Genomic DNA, 18,243 nt, shown 5'->3' with positions numbered 1-18,243 from the left:
TTAATTTTAATCCAGATGTTGCACTGATTTGCCTGATAAGGCAGAGCCCCTCTGCCCTGTCATAAAAGTTATTTAGCTGATGCACATGTTCCTCAGATTAGAAAGGCTGGCAGTGGCACAAGCTGTTTAATGATGGAGTGTGGGAAAGGAACGGAAAAAAAAAATCTATGAACAGAAAAAGTACATGTGCTGAATTAGATCAGAAACTGCAGAAGGTATACTGCGAGAAATGCTTTGTTGTTGTAGCACAGTAACTCTGATATTTGTTATATTTTTAGCGGAAATATTTAACTTGAGTATTTTCCTATGTTTTGTGGAGAAGAGTGGGTAGAAAGACACAATTTTCTTTCTTGGCAATCAGTACCTTGCCCTGAGGTTTCTCACCTGCTGGGAACACATGACCGTACAGGTGCTTGATGGTGGCTTTGGTACCTAGAAAGAAGAATTTGCAGTAATATGCTTTTCCCTCAGCCATTCTCTTAGCTCTGTGCTTGACACAAAAATTTGGCTTTTTTGATACATATAACAGAAAATAAGTTTAAAAGAGAAACACCGTAGAGCACCTCATCATGGTACATGAGTGACACCCTCAGCTTCCCAAGGCTGAGATGTGACCTTACATAAATGTCTCCCTAGCACCCTCCCTCCCTTGAATTTAAGATAACATAAAAAAGGAAAAATGCAAAAGAGGGCACAGGTCATAGGGTGAAGCAATGGAGCAGGGTGTGGGATGATTGTCCTTTAACAGCCTGGGAACAAGAGACAGGCAGGTCCTGCCAGCTGGGCTCCTGCCTGCTCCCTCACCCAGACCTGCTGGGACAAGGCAGAGGAGCAAGGGGCTCGCTGCTGGGCTATGGGCTTCCCTCATGGGACGCATCCATCCACCTTGTCCCTGGTCATGCCAGGACCTGTTGGCACCCTCACAGGCTCCCCCAGCATCCAGCGCTGGTGGGAGCTGACCTGAACCCCACAGTAGAAAAGAGGAAGATTTAACCAACTTCCCCAACATCACCACTTCTCACTGGGCTCTGACCAGAGGTACTCAGAGGCTCCTTTCCTGCTGTGGACTGAGCTCATGTCACTAACACTAGCCAATACTCCTAGTATTAGCTTGAAAACATCCAGGGTACTTCAGAGACCGAGGCCCGCTCTCCTGCAAACAGTGGGGAATCCATGCCAGCCTGGCAAATAAATACACAGTGCAAAAGCATGGTTTGGGTAGGGAAGACCTTCAGGAAACAGTTGGTGAGAGTAAGACACCAATGATTTCTGTTAAATGTTGAAGGAAGAAAAATGTCTATGTTTGATAACACTGAAGTCAGCAAAGCCCTGTTACCTTCAGGGGATTTTAGTTCACTTTCATAAAGCGTACTCAATGGCATCATGGTGTTTTTTAAAAGTAACGATGAGAAAAAAAAAGCCTCAATTCCCTAAAATCCTGCACTACTTCTCTCCATACAGCTTTAAAATGGTGCAAAGGAGGAGTCAGTTTTATTTACATAAAACACTCCCAGCTGAGTTCTTCAGCTGACCATTAAGAGCAACTACAGTATTTAACAGGTGAGGGTCACCACTAGGCTCACTGTAGTGAGAATGAACAATAATTGGTTTACTTAGGCAATGAAAAATATTCCAGGCTTACCTTAAATAGAAAAATTAATTACATGTACTATTTCTGTTGTAACAAGTCGCCTCGTGAGGAACTGGTTTCCTGTCAGAAAATGCAAAATTTTCTCTTTATTTTGCTGTGTATTAAAAAAATACTCATTCAAAATTGTGTGTCAGGGGATTACATGCTGCTCTGCCAAACAGAATCATGATATATGCATGCATTAAATGTGCTAGCTAAATTTGCTATTGACTAATAAATTTGAAAATAATTTATAACCTATGCTAGCATCTTTGCACCAAATCTTCCTATTGATGAGAATGAAAGGATTGACAAAAGAAAGGATGATGTGCAGTGAAGGTGTGGTTAAAATTTGCTAATTAAAGATCTAAACTTCTGATATTCTTTTTTCAAATAAAGCCTTATAAAGATGATAAAATTGTAAGTAATTCATTAATATTGACCGCTCCCTTTAGGAACTAGTGTAAATTTGGCCCAAATACAAAATTGTCCAGAGAGATTCTGGATGTGTAATTATCTCCTGCTGAAGGATGAATAATTCCTCTTGAACCAAACAGTTTGCTGTTGCCCTGCAGTTTATCCTGACCCCATCTTTAAAGGTGATTCTCATTGTACAGGGGAATGGTGCTATAAATGCTAGACTTCTGCTCTCTGTCCGTTTGAGTCTGTTTAGTTTGGGTGTGGGATGCAAAGGATGGGGGTTCCTTTCCATCCCTGGCCAGCCGTGGGGCCAGGAATACGCCTCTATTTTCCTGCTCCACTTACCTGGCATGTGTGCTGACACCAGCATTCTTGGCATTCAAAATGCCAGAATGACAAAAGCTTTCAGAGGAGCCAGCTGTTGCTCTCCTTGCTTTGAGTGTTTATATAGGTGGAGCTCCCAGGAGTATTCCCCAGCATTTTCTTGATTTATGACAGGTGTGACTGAAATCGAGCATTCAGGGTTGGGCCCTAAATTGCTCTCAGTGCTTTCGTTACCATAGTTCTTGCAGGGGGTCTGCTCCTGCCTGCATCGTGGTACACATGCACCCTGGGTGCCCACGCAACTCTGTTGTGGCTCCCACCTGGGTGCAGCGTGCCAGGGAGCAGCAGCAGCTCAGCTGCGGGACCTCCGCTAGCACCTGTGCCAGCCTTGTTTTCCCAACAAGAGCTGCAAAGTGTTAATCCCACAGCACGTGTAGCAATAGGCGATTCCTCATAATATCCTCCAAGATCTCAAGCAGCAGAAGTAATTTGTAAAAAATCAGTTATATTTCTCTTTGACGTGCTCCCTGGATGTGAGCAACAGGTGTGCATGTGCTCTTTGCTGAGGGACCGGACTCAGAGAGCTGCCTTACCTCTCTGCTGTGTAAATACCTTTTCCTGATGCTTGCCTCCATCTCTCCATGCTTCTGCTTGTGTGTCAACGGTGTGAAGAAGGTATCACAAAATGTGGTGTGTTTTACTCGGTGGGAGGTGAAGGGAAGGTATGAGATGCTTTCTTCATTCACCCCATCTTCCTGCAGGTGTCATGCACCTGAGATTCCAATGCAGAAGCTAACTGTGAGTGCTTTTGGTTTCAAAACTGATTTAGACTTAATGTCAGATATGGACATACTGTCCCCACACACCAACCCTGGCAGGGCAGACTCCCGAGAGCCAGTTTCCCCACAGCTGACAAGGCTACCTGAGGGCTGCAGTGAGCATTTCCTACAAGGAAAGTCATAGAATCATTTAGGTTGCAAAAGATCTTTAAGGTCGTCAAGTCCAACCGTTAACCTAACACAGCCAAGTCCACTGCTAAACCGTGTCCCTAAGTGCCACATCTACACAAGACAGCTCCCCGGAGGAAGATGCTGCCCTGAGATGTCTCTGGGCCGAGGATGCTGGCTCGCAGGCGGCTGTCTGGGTGAGGGGGTCTCAGTGGTACTGTGCCTTAGCCCCTTCGCACTAGCAGGAGGAAGCTGCCATGTCCCTGGGGTGCACGGGAAATCCTTGAAGACCTGAAAGCCTCTAAGCATCATTGGCCCCCGATGAGTTCTTCCTGCCTGCCTGCCAGGGAGGACACCACAGACAGGTAAGTTTTTAACCCAAGACCTTGCCTTGTGACACAGGCAGATTTATTGAGAATTATGGTCGTTGTCATCCCGAGAGGACCCAGCGAATGTTTAGGCACTCTGTAAACTCACAGTCAGAGGGATTGTGTCACTCAAACGCTGCAAGTCTATCAGGAGAGAGGAGAGGTGGGAGCAAGGGGCTGCAACTGGTCCCGTTTGCTGGGCATCCTGTTGCAACCTGCTGTCCCCTTGCCATGAAATCAGTTTCTCAGGTACCCTCCTGCTCCCCGAGTGCCTTCCCCTTCTCCCTGGCTGCAGGATGCAGCCTGGGTTTGGGGCAGAGCTGGCACACCTGAGCCGTGGGGTTGGCACTGCACCCAAGGGCCAGTGGAGGCTCTCCTGGGGGGCAGCGGAGGGGCATGGCAACGCCAAGGTGGGCACAAGCAGGTTTGGAGGGGGGGCTCCTTTTTACAGTCGGTGTGTAAAATTATTTCCAGAGTATACATCAGAGGTCTGCAGCCATATGCACCCGTGGGCACTGTGGGGAGAGAAACATGTCTCAGAGGAGAGAGCAAAGATTTGGGAGGGAGCTTCACACCTGGCCAGGGACAGAAGAGATTTTGAAAGGAGAGGCGGTCCCTGAACAGGGGAAGGGGAAGCTCTGGGGCCTTAGCTGAGGGCAAACCTGAAGGGGAACATTGCAAGAGGGGAATCCCTGTTAAGGACAGAGATTGCTTGGTATTTTTTGTCTCTGCTGTCATTTTTATTTGGGGCTGAGCTGCCGCCATGCCTGGCCATCCTGGGCTGTCCTGCCGTGCAAGCAGGGTGGTGGTGTTGGCTGGTCCATCTCGGCTGGCACCCGGCTCTGTGGGGAGATGCCTGCATGCTCTCACTGCTTCTTCCTCAAGCTTGGACAGATGCAGCAGCCCAGAGCCGACACAGGGATGCTGGAAAGACCTCGGGGGTTTCTTGGTGACTCCTCTGGAAAAGCCCCCCAGCATTCAATAGGGACATAACCCAGCAGAGTGCTATGGAGTCAAATAGTAGATAAGGCCTTTTCAATATGTATCTGCATATTTCCATGAGCATGTACGTGCATAGGAACCAACCCATTGAACTGTGCAATAGAGACAGAGAATTTTTCCTTGTTTTCCATCTGAAAGAATAAACAAGTGAATCAGTATTACTTATTGCCACTAGGAAGAAATGTCTTGTGGAGGACATGTCTTGTGGACAACATGTCTTTGGCATGGCATCTTAAAAATCTTACACAGGGAACTGAAGGAGGACTTCAGTAATACTGTATTTGACACATTTTTAAGATATGTTTACCACTGAAGATGTCTTTCCTCTGACTCAGAAAAGCGTCAGCCTGGTGAGGGCTCTTGTTTTGCAAATGCTCAGTGCAACTTCCTAAGAGAGCATCCATGAAAAGAAATGGCACAAAAGGTCTCTCTCCCCTTTCCTGCACTAGGTGCCATTAAAGCAAGGGCTCACCTTTTGGTGCCATGAAAAGAGGGAGTTGCAGCAGGTGGCCCAGCTTTTCCAGGTGAGCGTGTTCCCTTGCTGCAGCTTGAGCAGCTGCTGAGGAGGCAGTGAGCAAGTGAGCAGGAAAGGTGCGTGGCCCTGCTCTGTCCCTGTGGGATGGCAGGGACTCCACTGCCACCAGCATGAACAACAACGCAACAAATAGAGCTTCAGTGCGGGTGTGTAGTAAACACACACACAGAGTAAAAATAAATAGAAGAGAGGATGTCTTCGAGAAACTGTTTATGATCATTATTTATGTATATGTGGAAACTCAGTACCCTTTCCCCTATTGCCTTAAAAAAAGGTTTATAACATTTATCTCCCAATTTCATCTGGCAGCCTCCATCTATTTCCCTATAAACGATGAATGAGATGTGCCTAGTAACTGTCTCTTATGGCTCAGTAAATACTTGAATTTATTTGCATATTAAGTCAGCCACGTTTATATTGTGCTCGCTAAATGCAGCAACACAAAATGCCACACAGAGGAGGCTAGTCGGCCATTAATGTGCTGAGGATTTATGTGAATGGCTGCCTTTAACATTAATGGAAGTTATCTACACAAATCGCCTTCCAATGGGGGAATAGGCCATAATGTATGTAAACACATATTACTCACTGCCGTTTAGTCATTCAAGAGGATGCTTAGCAATCTAAACCACTGCTCTGGTGCTGATACTCAGTTTTCCTTAAAAGGTGGGAAGGAAGGGTGCTGCTCCCATAGGGTGTTGTGTCACATCTGAGCCGGCACACGCTTGGAGGTGGCTGCAGTCCTTCAGGCTTCAGTGGGACACGGGGGAGAAAAGTTTTGCAGGGCTGAGTCCTTACTGGACCAGTGTCCCATGTGGGAGCAGGGGCAGCTCTGCTGGGTGGGTTGCAAGATCTGGGAGAAGATGATCCCTCTTTGTCCCTCATAAGCTTTTGATGTGGCTGGGTAAGGCATTCCCTGTTTCCCACCTGAAGTTCTTGATGCACGCTCCGATGCCACTGCCTTTCAGGAGGCCTTGCAGTGACCCTTCTGGTTTGGTCAGACTGCCATTTACTCTCTTGCCCTGGAGGCCACATTGGTGCAGGTCAGCGATCAGTGCGGCTGGGCTCTACCCACACATGCCAAAAGGTTGTCCATGTCCTCTGCAACACTGGGAGCTTCGGGATGCCTGCCTGGAGCCCCCAGGGGTTGCTGTATTGGTCCTGCCTGGCTGTGGAGGCTGCAGACATGGGCAAGGTGTGCTCAGGGGAGAAACCAGCTTTGCTCTCCCTTTGCAAGTCTATTTTTTGCCTTTCTTGTCTGGGTGAAAGGCAGCGGTGTGCCTGGGGGATGCAAACCCTGCTGCACCCTCAGCTCAGCTCAAACCCCTTTGTGCAACCAGGGCAGGAAGGGTGCGCAGTGATGGCTGAAGCCAGGTGCTCTCCCTCAGCCTGCCTTGGGGCCAGAGCCTTTTTTCTTACTGACCTGCCGCTCAGCCCTGCCTGCTCCCCGGGGTGGCTGAGTGGAGCAGCTATGTACCTTACTTATTTGCAGTCATTTATCTGATTTTGGTCTGGGAACCGGGGCTTCTCTCTGGCTTCCCAGCAATGCCAAGGTGAAGCACGACAGCTTTGACCGAGTTTCACAGTGAATGTTAGAGATTGCCCACAGTGCTGATACTGAAAATCTGCAAGCCCTGGTGAGGTGGAGCCATGCTGTTTCTCAGAGGTGCGTTTTAATCTGAACTTGCCCTTTCTACTGCTCCCTGGCCCAGCTTGCCTCTTGTGGACCTCTGCTCCATCAGCATGGGTGCATGTATTGCCCAGAAGCCAGGATGAGAACCTGCTCTTGGCTTGCTGGTGAGGGCTGGAGCTGGGGCTGGGTGGCCAAACCTCAGCTGCAGTGCTGTCCCCTCAGCTGTCTCAGCTGTGGGAGAGCACTGAGGTGCAAAAGATGCTCCCAGCTTTCTGGCCATGCTGTCCTCCTCACCAGCCCTCCCTGGTCAGCCACAAAGCCCTGCGCAGTGCTGAGCATTTTTTTTTTTCCCTGCCAGCCAGAGGAGACAGAAGCCAGGCAGGTGAACAAGGAAAACATCATGATAAGAGGACAAGCTCCATGGGCATCCTGACGTTCACATGGGTGCATATGGCACTGCTGCCCCGTTGCTCAGGAGGCACCTCACAGGTCTATTAGATCAGAGATATTTATCAGTTGTTGCTTTTCCCTTGATGGTATTTGCTGGACACACATTCATGTGTTTTTTTCCTCCCAGGATTGCTGTAGTTGCATTAATCCTCTGAAGCTAAGCCTGTGCAAATATCCTTCCCTCTCAGAACATGGGCTTTTTGGGTGATGCTAAAGAAAAAACAGAAAACATAGCTCGTCTTCTCTTTATGGTTGACTAGATGAAGGTAAATTTACTAAAAAAAATATAAATGGCTAATGGACTGATCACAATGTTGGCAGCCACAGCTGCCTCTCCAAATTCCCACCTGATGCTGGAGATGGCCTCAATCCCTGGCATTACATTAGGCAGCCTCACATCCTCACCAGCCTGGTGGGATACCCAGCACTCCACACCCTGGACTCAGGGCTGGTCAGCAAAATTGTGCAGCATCCCAGAGTCAGCTAAAAAAACCTACACCAGCAAAAATGCAGTTTTGCTGCTGCAAGACACTTAGGTGCCAGGGGGTTTGCTCTGTGCAGCTCAGTCTAGTGGGTAGCTGTGTGTTGCCCCCATCCCTGCATGGCCACAGATTTGTGTGTTTGTTACATGAACACTCAGGAGCTCCTGTGTGCCAGGGCACCCTGCAGCAGGCATGAAGAAGCGTTGGTGGCCTGTGCTGGTCCTCTGGGATGTTTGGTTTTGAGCTCTTTGGTATGGGGGGAGACTCCTGGGAGAAACCTTCAACTTCAGAGACATTTTTATTAACAGGAATTTTAGAGATGGTAGTATTCGTGCAATCTCGGGTGTTTCAGAACTTATATTAAATTTACCTGCCATGGTTGCTACCTATGATTTCTAATTAAATGAGGTTATTAAACTGGGAGACAATACTGCAAAAATTATGATCTTTTATCCTTACCCATTATTTTTACACACTTAGCAGTGGCAGTCTCTGTTGACAACAGGGACCAGTGCTGAGCTGGCAGAGAAACCCAACTTCTTGTCATTGCCGAAAAGAAAGATCTGCTCAGGTGAGCTACTATTAACCTTGTGCCAGGGCTATTGTCTGTCAGCTTAGGTCACATGGAGCAAGAGGGTCTGTCCAGGGAAGGGCTGAATGTTTAATGGTGGACCTGGCAGTGTTAGGTTAACGGCTGGACTTGCAACTTAAATGATTCTGTGATTCTATGATGAGGGTATTTATTGACCTGGGTAGGCAGGAGGCTGCCCCACGCTGAGGAGAAAACAGTGAGCGGTCGGGCTGTGCGGTCTGGAGGGAGGCACACAGGCACATCCTCCTCAGTGAAATGTTGAGTGCAGGACTGATTAAGGCTTCTGGTGGGTGATCTATTCTAATTAATTTGGAAGCTGGGGAGTTCTCCCAAACTCATTAATATTTAGCTCTGCAGATACAGAAGTCTCATGCATAGGGACATACAGGAGGGAGTGATGAGCTCACAGGAACCCATCGCCCTGCCTGGGTGAAAGCTTCAGAGCAGGCAGGGAGCTGGGAGGTGAAAATTGTGAGGCTCCAGCCCCTCTCACGTGCCCTCAGGGACTCGGGGCACGGCTTGGTGAGTGCAGCTGCAAGTGAGCCCCGCCAGAGGTTGTGCTGAGGAAAATGGTCCCCAGGGCCAAAGAAGGGGAGAGCTTGCCAGAGCAGACAAAAACTGCTGTGCATGCACATCTGTGTGCTTTAGGACATAGCATGAGCCTGTTTCCCCCAACATCATGTGAGATTACAGAAACACGTGAGATGTAGGTCCGATGGCGAACAGGGCTGTGCTTGCCCCTGAGTTATTTCTACCATCAGTGCCAGCACCTGGGTACGTGTGTAACCATGAGGACACTTGTGTCTGGCACTTAACGGCTAAACAAAAGTGCAGATGAACTGAAACTGGAAATGGTAGTCTTGCCGTGTGCTCAGCCTGTGTTGCAGGCTTTGACTGCAGCCTTAATTGCTGTTCAATTAAGAAGTGTTGCTAGTCAGAGATATTTTAATGATTATTGTTAGTAAGTCTGGGAGCCAGTGCACTGCTTTTTTTATGATTTTTTTTTGGCAACAGGGAAATAAGTGGCAACAGAATAAATAAATAAAGTCAGCCTCTGAAAAGGTCACATTTGCTTACAGTCACAGTCAATGTGCCAGTTTCTTATGCTAATTTTGGGACAGTGAAAAACTTGACACTATGGTCCTGCTGCCTGGTGATTGCTAGAAAGGGCAGCTCAGGCTGGTCAATATAGGGGTGTTAAAGCATCGGGAGAGAAATGATGTGCTGGGAAGGCCAGGAGAGTGTGCTCCATAAGGGGACACAAAACTAGAGGCAAGTGGAAGGAAAATGAAATAAAGTCTGAAATCCCTCCAGGTATTCAGGAGGCATCATGCGCTTTGCATGGCACCGTGCCACAGCCCCTTGCAGGCTCCTTGCAAGCATGGAAGATCTCTCTGAATGAAGTATGTTAAAATCATTTGTTCTCAGAGATGATAAAGGAGCTAAGAAAGCTTGTGGGGAAAAATAGGATAAAAACTGAGTGGAGAAAATGGCTTCAGACAAAGAATTTAGGTCATAATGATGACATTGATGGTGTTGGATCCCGTATGAATTACAATGCAAAAGAGTAAATCTGACTTTGGGCTTTAACGTGCAGAGGGAACAGTTTGCAGTAGGACATTTTGCCTGTTGTACTGTGGGTGTCTGAAACACACCTGATCCACTGACATTTAGAAAGTGCCTTGGATTTTCAAGGGAGACACAAGAAGCATTTCAATCTGCCATTTTCTTTCCTTTGCAATTTCACAAAGATTTCATGAAGAGATACATACTAATAGTCTCAAACACTGTACTGCCCCAAAGAGCTTACAACATGTCCCTGAGTGATGTGGTCACACACACAAACCAAAAAAAAGATGACTTACCTCTATCCAATGTCCCATTCCCTGTGCAGGGGCAGGCAGTGAACTGCGACTTGCAGATACTTTATCTGTCTCATAACCACTTGCGCTTTCTCACTGGCAGAAGAAATAGATTAAAAGCCAAAACATTTTATTGAACAATTTTGAAATGATTCTGCAGGGGAGAAATGTGCCTGGGACCTGGAGGTGCTTATGAAGGCTTCTGGGTTATGGAGATTTGTGGGATGGGGGAGCAGAGCAGACCACCCTCCCGACCAGGGCTCGTGCAGGCACACTTCTCACCAAGCGCCCACTGCACTTGGCAGGTGGTGGTGGTCTCCCTTCTCAGGGAAAGGCAGATGCCACCAGTCATGACTGTGAGTTGCTTCTCTAGTGATTCATGTACTGGGGCAGTCCTCAGACACCAAGTGGCTCCCAGAGCCCCCACTGCCACCGAGTGTGAAGACAACCTCTGTGCTAAATCAGAATTTGACACAGTGGGTGGCTGTTGTCAGGCTCAGGCTGCTGTGTGCTGCAGTCTGTGCATGGAGACATTTCTTCCTTAGCAGCCCCGGGTATTTCCACAGAGCTGTGATGAGTTGTCTTTGCTACTCAAATTGTTGTCCCAATTAGTTAGAAGAAATGTAGCCAGGAATGGAAGACATTGCCATTCTCTGCTAGAAATTCTCTTGCCAATTTTGTGATGCAGACATAGAAAATATAACAATAATGACACCTCGAGAACCAGTAAACAATTCAATGCATTTGGGGAAAAAAATCACCGCGTGCAGGGGGTGAGTATGCAATACGAGCTCCTCTCTGGTCCCAGAGAGCACTGTTTTGGAGGCTTAAGCTGGACTGCCAGAGTGTATATGCCCTGTGCTAGTTGCTCTCACCGATTAGTGTCGGAATTACACAGGGGCCAAACCCTGTGACTGGTTTCCATAATATACCTGAAAGCTTCCTGTTACTTGCTCTCGCAGCTGGTTTGGAAGTGTGCCTTCTACTGACAGGCACTTGCAAGCACAAATGAACTGGAAATTCATTCAATGGAACCTTTCATCTGGGGTGTGTTGTTTTTTTTTAAAGAACACTAAAAGCAGACATTTAATCAGTACAATTTCGCAACATCTATCATATGACCAAGGTATGCAGATGATGACAGACAAGCCAGCTGGAGCAGTTTTGTTCTGAGTATTGAGTTTCTAGGTGATAAAAACAGGGTTGTTGCCAAACACAATGAAAAAAAAATCTAGAAAACAGGAAATGGTCCTTCATTGGATGGGGAAATGGATCAAAACAGCTCTGGGAAGTGAAGGTTATATATTTGTTTAGAAAATGAATTACAGATATAATCAATCAGGAGCAAACTTTGCTCTTGGGTGCTGCATGCTTTAGTAACCAGCCTACTAGCAAAGCTTTGCTTCCCAGTCACAGTGAGTCACACCTTGCTGACTGTGGTGTTCCCACAGTTGAGTCTTAGGTCTGGGATATTTTGTGGTTTCCCAGCCTGTTTTTATTCCAAATGTGTCCACCCTGCATTTTGAGAGCCACCTGCAGCCCCCTCCAAAGACAGATCCAGTGTCCAGGCAGCCAGCAAGCCTGCGAGCGGCCAGAACTTGCCTTCCCAAAAAGGGGTGTGCCAGGGTGAAATCACAGTTGGTGGCCTGATACACCACAGACAACCTCTGCCAGCCTGCCCAGTGGTCACCTGGGCACCAGAGTTTTTCTTCTGAAGTGGGAAGCGGTAGCCATGGGGTGCCTGTCTAGTTCCCAAGCAGTCCTGGGTAATGCAGCAGACTCTAGCAAGTGGTGCATGTGCCTTTCTTGTTCCTGAATTTAAGGATTAAATGAATATCCTTTTATTTATGCTGTCCAATTACAATGTTAAAAATTGGTTTGAATATAAACTTATCTCCCGTGCATGGAAATGAAAGCTTTGAGCATCTTCAGAAGCTGTGGTCCCTGAAATCTCCAAAGACAGAAACATAAGAGCCACTCCAGTTCATGCCAGAAAAGGATGAATCTTTTATAAGTATTATTTCTCAAAATGTAATATAAAAAGTGCAGCAGGTCTCTAAGGAATAAGGATAACTTTATGTGAGAAATGTGTGAAATTCCTGCCCTCCAAGAAAATATATTTCCCTACTGACTTTCGTAATATAACTTCTTCAGATTTAGGGGGTTAATTTATTTCCTGGGACAGATATCTGTGGTAGCAGTATCAGCTGGTATGTGCGATCCAGCCAAGTGTGTTGATGTTGGAGAGAAATCATACTGGAGTCAGTGGTTGACTATAACTGGTGACTGAAAGGGAGGCAGAGCCATGGGCAATGAGGGAGCAGGACGACCGGGCATGGCTGCTGAGCCCCCCGGGAGTCACCGGTGCGCTGCTGGGGTATCATTTGGGCAGGAGAAGTAGTGGACTGCTTCTTCAGTGCTCAGACTGCCTAGAGAGCACATTTTATTGGGAAGGGGGGGTTGCCCCACTTCTTTTTGCAAAATGGGCACATTAGCCCTGGTGATTTCATGCAGTAGGCGTAATTTGGCAAGGAGGGAAGCACAGAAGCTTTATTCCATATTATGGACTCGGGAAAGGTAGGGAATGATGGCAGTTGTACCCAGCACAGGGGCTGTCTCTGTTAAAAATGTATTTACTTGGCAAAGTAATTGAGGATGGTAGTATGTAAGTCATAATGAAATACCTAGAGTAGCACAGGAGGCAATAAATGCCAGCAGGCCACCTCAAGCTGCTCACCATGCCAGTTTTCTCTTTTCCACTATAACGTTTGCTCGTATTTCTTATTAAGCTACTGGAGGCCCACCAGATCTGGGAAAGACAAGGAGTTTTTCAATTTGACTCCAGTTTCTGTGCTAATGACTCCGCTAATTCCAGCTGGTTTCAGGGATCAGCCCAGGTTGTGCAGCCCAGGCTGGCCCCCAGCACAGCAGGTTCTGGCGAAAGGCTGGGGCAGGGGGGGAAGCACCTTGCACCTTGCTGTCCTGCCAGTGTTCTGAGGGTGGAAAGTTCTTTCCCACCCCATTCTGGGTTCAAACCACAGCCATTTCATTGCGCGTGGGAGAAAGTCACTGAGCCGGTGCCCTTGTATGCAGCATGTGAGGTGAGGATAGAGTTGCCCTGTGATGAACACACACAACAAGGGAGAGCCCTGACAGCAGATGATGAAAGGCTAGGACCTCATGCTGGGTAACAGTTTGCCATCAAGGGACCACCTCATCATAACAGAGCACCCCCTTTTACAAACAGAAAAGAGGGACAGCTCTCAGCTTTCTCTGCCCTGCCTAATATTAGCATCCTCCCTGGCTCTCATCCAGGCTGCTCCATCCAACGCACCGAAGACAAATCTGCAGTTCAGGGGCCAACATTAGCCACACGGATGCAAGCTATGCTGCACCCTTGAGCCCTGGAGACAGGCATTAGTCCTGCTCCTCCTTTATTGAGTAGTATAGCTGTAATTAGAAAGAATCCTGCTTGGCTCTGAGTGTGACAGGGACTAGAGTTTCATTGGCCCATGTGCAATGCGTGCCCAGGCAGGTGGTGAGCAGGGCTGGGGTGAGTCTGCCTCTTTTGCTGCTTTCCAGCTGTTCCATCCTGACACAGCTTATTTTGCTGTTTTCCAACAGAAGTTCTGTTACACCTTGCTCTTTACTGCAAAATGTTCACCTCAAAAGTTTACTTTTATACACTGTGTTTTCCAAAAAGTCCCAGCCAGCTCTCACTGCAGTATGCACCAGGCAGGTCGGATAAGCATCACAAATCCTTGCACATGTGCTTGTTTTTATCACACTGGTGAGACTTTCTCTCCGCTGTCTTTTCCTGTTTGCTCTCCTCCATCGCCTCCACAGAAATGTGTACAAAATCACTTCTCAACTTGTCCTGTCCCAAACGCATCCCAGAGGGATTCTGTGTGGTGACAGGGCACATAGGATCTAGAGAAATGAGAAGTGTGGGGTCATTGCCTCTTCCCCCCTCCCATCTCCCACCATCTGACTTGAATACATTGACCTTCTCTGAGTTAGGTACCTGCTCCTTCTTCCTGTTAGATATAAATGTCAAACACTTTTATTTTTTCCCGCAGGAAGGGCAATGCATAGCTGGTTCAAGAAAACACTGGAAGCATTAGGGAAATTATCTGCATATTTGGATCCTTGGAATCATAGAACAGTTGGGGTTGGAAGGGACCTTTAAAGGTCATCTAGGCCAACCCCCCTGCAATGAGCAGGGGCATCTTCAACCAGATCAGGTTGCTCAGAGCCCCATCCAGCCTGGCCCTGAATGTTTCCAGGGATGGGGTGTCCTTCTTTGAAGTAAGCTAGCAGCTTTATGGCAGACACTGGTTGAAGATATTCCATAAATGTAAAAACTACTAAACACTGGGCTGGGGGGGGTGAGGGGGTGGGGAAGGCAAACAATTATAAAAGAAGAGGCCAGAGCATTGCCAGACAAGTGAGAAGGAAAATAATAGAGTATCAGCCAATTACAGACTCAGCTGGAGAACTCAAATGGCTGTAATATAAATGTTGCTCATTTCACATTCATTTGTTCCAAATGTTTGCCCCTGAAAATTTAATAGACAGCAGAAAGGATCCATGGCTTATGAGTGATCCGGCTTCTGTGCAACACACAGAAGATGAGAAAGAAAGTAACTGTGTTCAGAAGAGACACTGGTGCTTTCTTTGCTGGTCTGAAGGTTGTAGATAAATAAGATACAGCTTTGTGTGCCTGTAGTTCAAGGAGGGTTAGCTCGTTAACCACACAAGTTCCCCACTGACAAAGCTAACGGCGGGCACACCAGCAAAGTGTGTGGTCAGAAACAAGGGCATTTCAGCTAGCAATTGCTTGGCTGAATACATGAAACAGGACCTGCTACAACAGAAAGCCCAATTTAAATTTAATTGCTGGTTCCGAATCACAGCCTCAGTTTTACAGGTTGAAGCCCTATCAGAGCTACAAACATTCATGTATTTACAGAAAAATTTGTTCCAGTGTCATCTGATTATCTAATTAATTAATAACAGACATCCTGGACGTCTTTGCATCTCCAGCATTCGAGCTTTGAGCTGGGAACACTGAGGATCTTGGTGCTGGAAATCACATCTGGTAGTTCAGGGAGAAAAGAGTGATGTGCCCTGCATCCAGTCACTGGAAAAGTCACTTGGTCCTGGGCTGCAGATGGCCGGAGGCAGGGCGGCAGGGAAGCAAGTGGAGAGCCCATAGAACGTATCTTCAGTTGATTGCAGCCTGGAAAGGTAACGGTCCTCCATTACACTTCGCTGCACCCCGAAGCATGCTGGTGAAGCATGTGTCCCATCAGCCTCCTGAGCAGGAGTGTGGAGCCTGTGGAGGCAATCTGGGAGAGGACCTGCCTCCTTCCAAAACCGGGCAGCCTGTCGGCGCTGAGGGGAGGCCTCTTAGGTGAGGTGGGGAAGGTGAGAAGATAAGTGGAGGCAGGCTGACAGGAAGGCTTGGCAAGCAGAGATTGCAGGTCTGCAGGAGTAACTACTCACACAATAAATACCAAACTTATAGTACTCAGTTTTCAGCCTCAGCTCTCCAGCCTGCCTCTCCAAGCTTGCAAGAGGGAGTTTTGCACAGCGCCAGGACCGCTCCTCCAGCAGCCCACTACGTTTTACCACCCTGACCACTTCAGAACAGGGTATTTTAACAGGCTCTTTCTAGCAAACTGAAGTGGCACCTCTGCATACGTAGATGCTGAAGCAGGAGGCCTTGGGGTGCTGAGGGGAAGGACTCAAGTGTTTTGCTGGGACCCATTTGCTTGCAAATGGGAAACCACAGTCTGAGGCAAAGACCTGCAAGAGGAGCTCCACCCTCTCCTGCAGCTTGCCAGACACTTTCTTCTTGTTTCTCTGCAATATCAGAAGCGGTGCTACCAGCTTCACATATGAGAGGGAGAAGGAAGGCATTGCCTTTGTTTTCTCCCTTTTTTGTGCACATTTGGCTTGACTACCTCAGCAGAGTGACCCTTGCCACTCACATGGCCTCGTCGCGTCCATTTTTCACATCTTTCCTTTGGTGCTTTGCCCGTGCTCACTTGCTCATTTCCTCAATTCCCTGCCACAGGCTACTCGTCTGCAACAAAAACGTCAGGCCAAATGAAGAAAGGTAAGATCAGGAGGCGAGGCTGGCCTCAGCTGCTCCTGGGGGTCCTATTCTCGCCAGGGTTTTCAAGCTCTTCTGGCTCATTAAGCAAACCTGAGTGAGAGGGGGCACGCAGCTACTTTTCTACCTGCTGTCACCAGGGTGCTATCCTTCAAAAGAACACCTCCTCAAGGACAGCACTGTCACTGCTGCTGAATTTAACTTAAAAAAAAAAAAAGTATTCAGGCTGTAAGATGACACCAGGAACAATTTTTCCTTTCTTTTGCCCTCAGTAACAAGGAAAGGAGCAGACACCATCAATACTTTTTGTCTGGATTTTGAAGAATCCTGTGCTATTTCCTACTAGCTCCCTGGCCCTTCATTAAGGCACCCAGAAGGTGAGAGGGAGAAGAGGGCAGGGTACAGCAGGAGACATGGCTTGCGTGATGCCTGCTCCTTTCCCGCTCCAATGCGGCAACTGAAAATGTCGGTGGCAGTTCTGCAGAACCTGCGCTCGGCAGCTGAAGAGCAAGCCTGCTGCAGGACCCCTTCTGAAAGGGCTCTGCCACTCGCAAGCCTGGAGCAGCCAGTAAGGCATCTGTGGCAGAAACATTGCTGGGTTTCTGCTGCACTGGGTCATGTTTGCAAGAGTAAAAAGATGTTTTCTTGTTTGAACTCAGTTTGATTTGGATCCTCTGGCAAATTATTTAACAAAGGACCGTGCAATTCTATTGCAGTGTAACCTTCAGCCCATTGCAGCTGCAGACGTTCAGGTAAAAATGGCAGCAACTAGCTGCAAAGATAAATGTGCTATTTCCCAAGATGCAAATAGCCAAGCAGCAGTGTGCCAGCCATGTCCAGACCAGCTGCTGCACCTCCTTCAGTACCCACGAAACAGGGCACAAAATCACAGAGCAATTAAAAGAACAGCCCCAAGTAGTTTACTGAGCAGAGGAAAGAAGGATGGTTGGTTTCCATAGATTTGTGTCCTGTAACCGCCTGATTCTGGTGGGTGTAAGAGAGGGTGTCAGGTCTGATAAAAACATTGAAGCTTTTATATTCTCTCTTCTGGTCTCACTGCCTCATAACACAGGTGGCCAAAACTGGGAGAGCACAACTGGGGTCTCGCACCTCTGTCTTTTACACATTTCCACGATACCTGAAAACCTTTGCACCCCTTGCTGTGGTGCCCCGTCAGGTCTGTTTGAAATGAGTCAACGAGTCCAAAAGTCATATGAGGAGTGAAGAAGTGCACAAGCTTGTGAATACATGAACTCTTACTCTGCAGGAAAGCAGACTAAAAAGATGCACCGCCTTTTTGCCATGCATGTCTCAGGCACAAATCGATGGCATTGAAGGAAAACTTGCCCATCCCACCCTCACTAGTGCTGCCACGTCCCATAGTCTCTCTGGCTGACGCAATGGCTGCAGGATAAGGTAGGCAGTCTATGCAGTGACAGATGCTGGTATATGTTGTTTTGGATGCTCCTACTACTTCTGCTTCTGTTAAGGAGAGTTAAATCTTTGCTGTGCTGCAGAGAGATAATGATATGTGGCTACCAGCTCTAACAGAAGATTACAGCTCATTAGAAATCCATGTTTTTACAGCCCAGAACAAAACCGCATTCACTCCTCCTTGTATCTGCTTACAGGCTTTGCTGTAGCACTGCTCCTTGTAGAGAAAACTCACAAATACCTTCTCTGAATACCTAAGGATCTATCTCCTCCAGAGTGGCTCCAAGCAGAAGAAATGGTGTTTGTATTTTATCCAGCCTTTTCTAAACTTCAAACATTGTGAGAATGTTTAAAACACGAGGCAGCTGGCAAAATTCAACTACTCAAGGAACTAAGAGGGGAAGCACATTATTTTGTCCAAATGAGAGGTACTGAAATATTTT

At 47.6% G+C, this 18,243-nt stretch overlaps 1 protein-coding gene across 1 annotated transcript in view; it reads left to right on the top strand.

Moving 5' to 3' along the window:
* Nucleotides 1-18,243, top strand: part of SCML4 (Scm polycomb group protein like 4) — an 84,143-nt gene that overhangs the window by 1,569 nt on the left and 64,331 nt on the right. The window lies entirely within an intron of this gene.

This window comes from Falco peregrinus, chromosome 7 (genome assembly GCF_023634155.1).
Source record: "Falco peregrinus isolate bFalPer1 chromosome 7, bFalPer1.pri, whole genome shotgun sequence".
Taxonomy (NCBI): domain Eukaryota; kingdom Metazoa; phylum Chordata; class Aves; order Falconiformes; family Falconidae; genus Falco; species Falco peregrinus.
The sequence above is the reverse complement of the archived record's forward strand: the minus strand, read 5'-3'. Positions and strand labels throughout refer to the sequence as shown.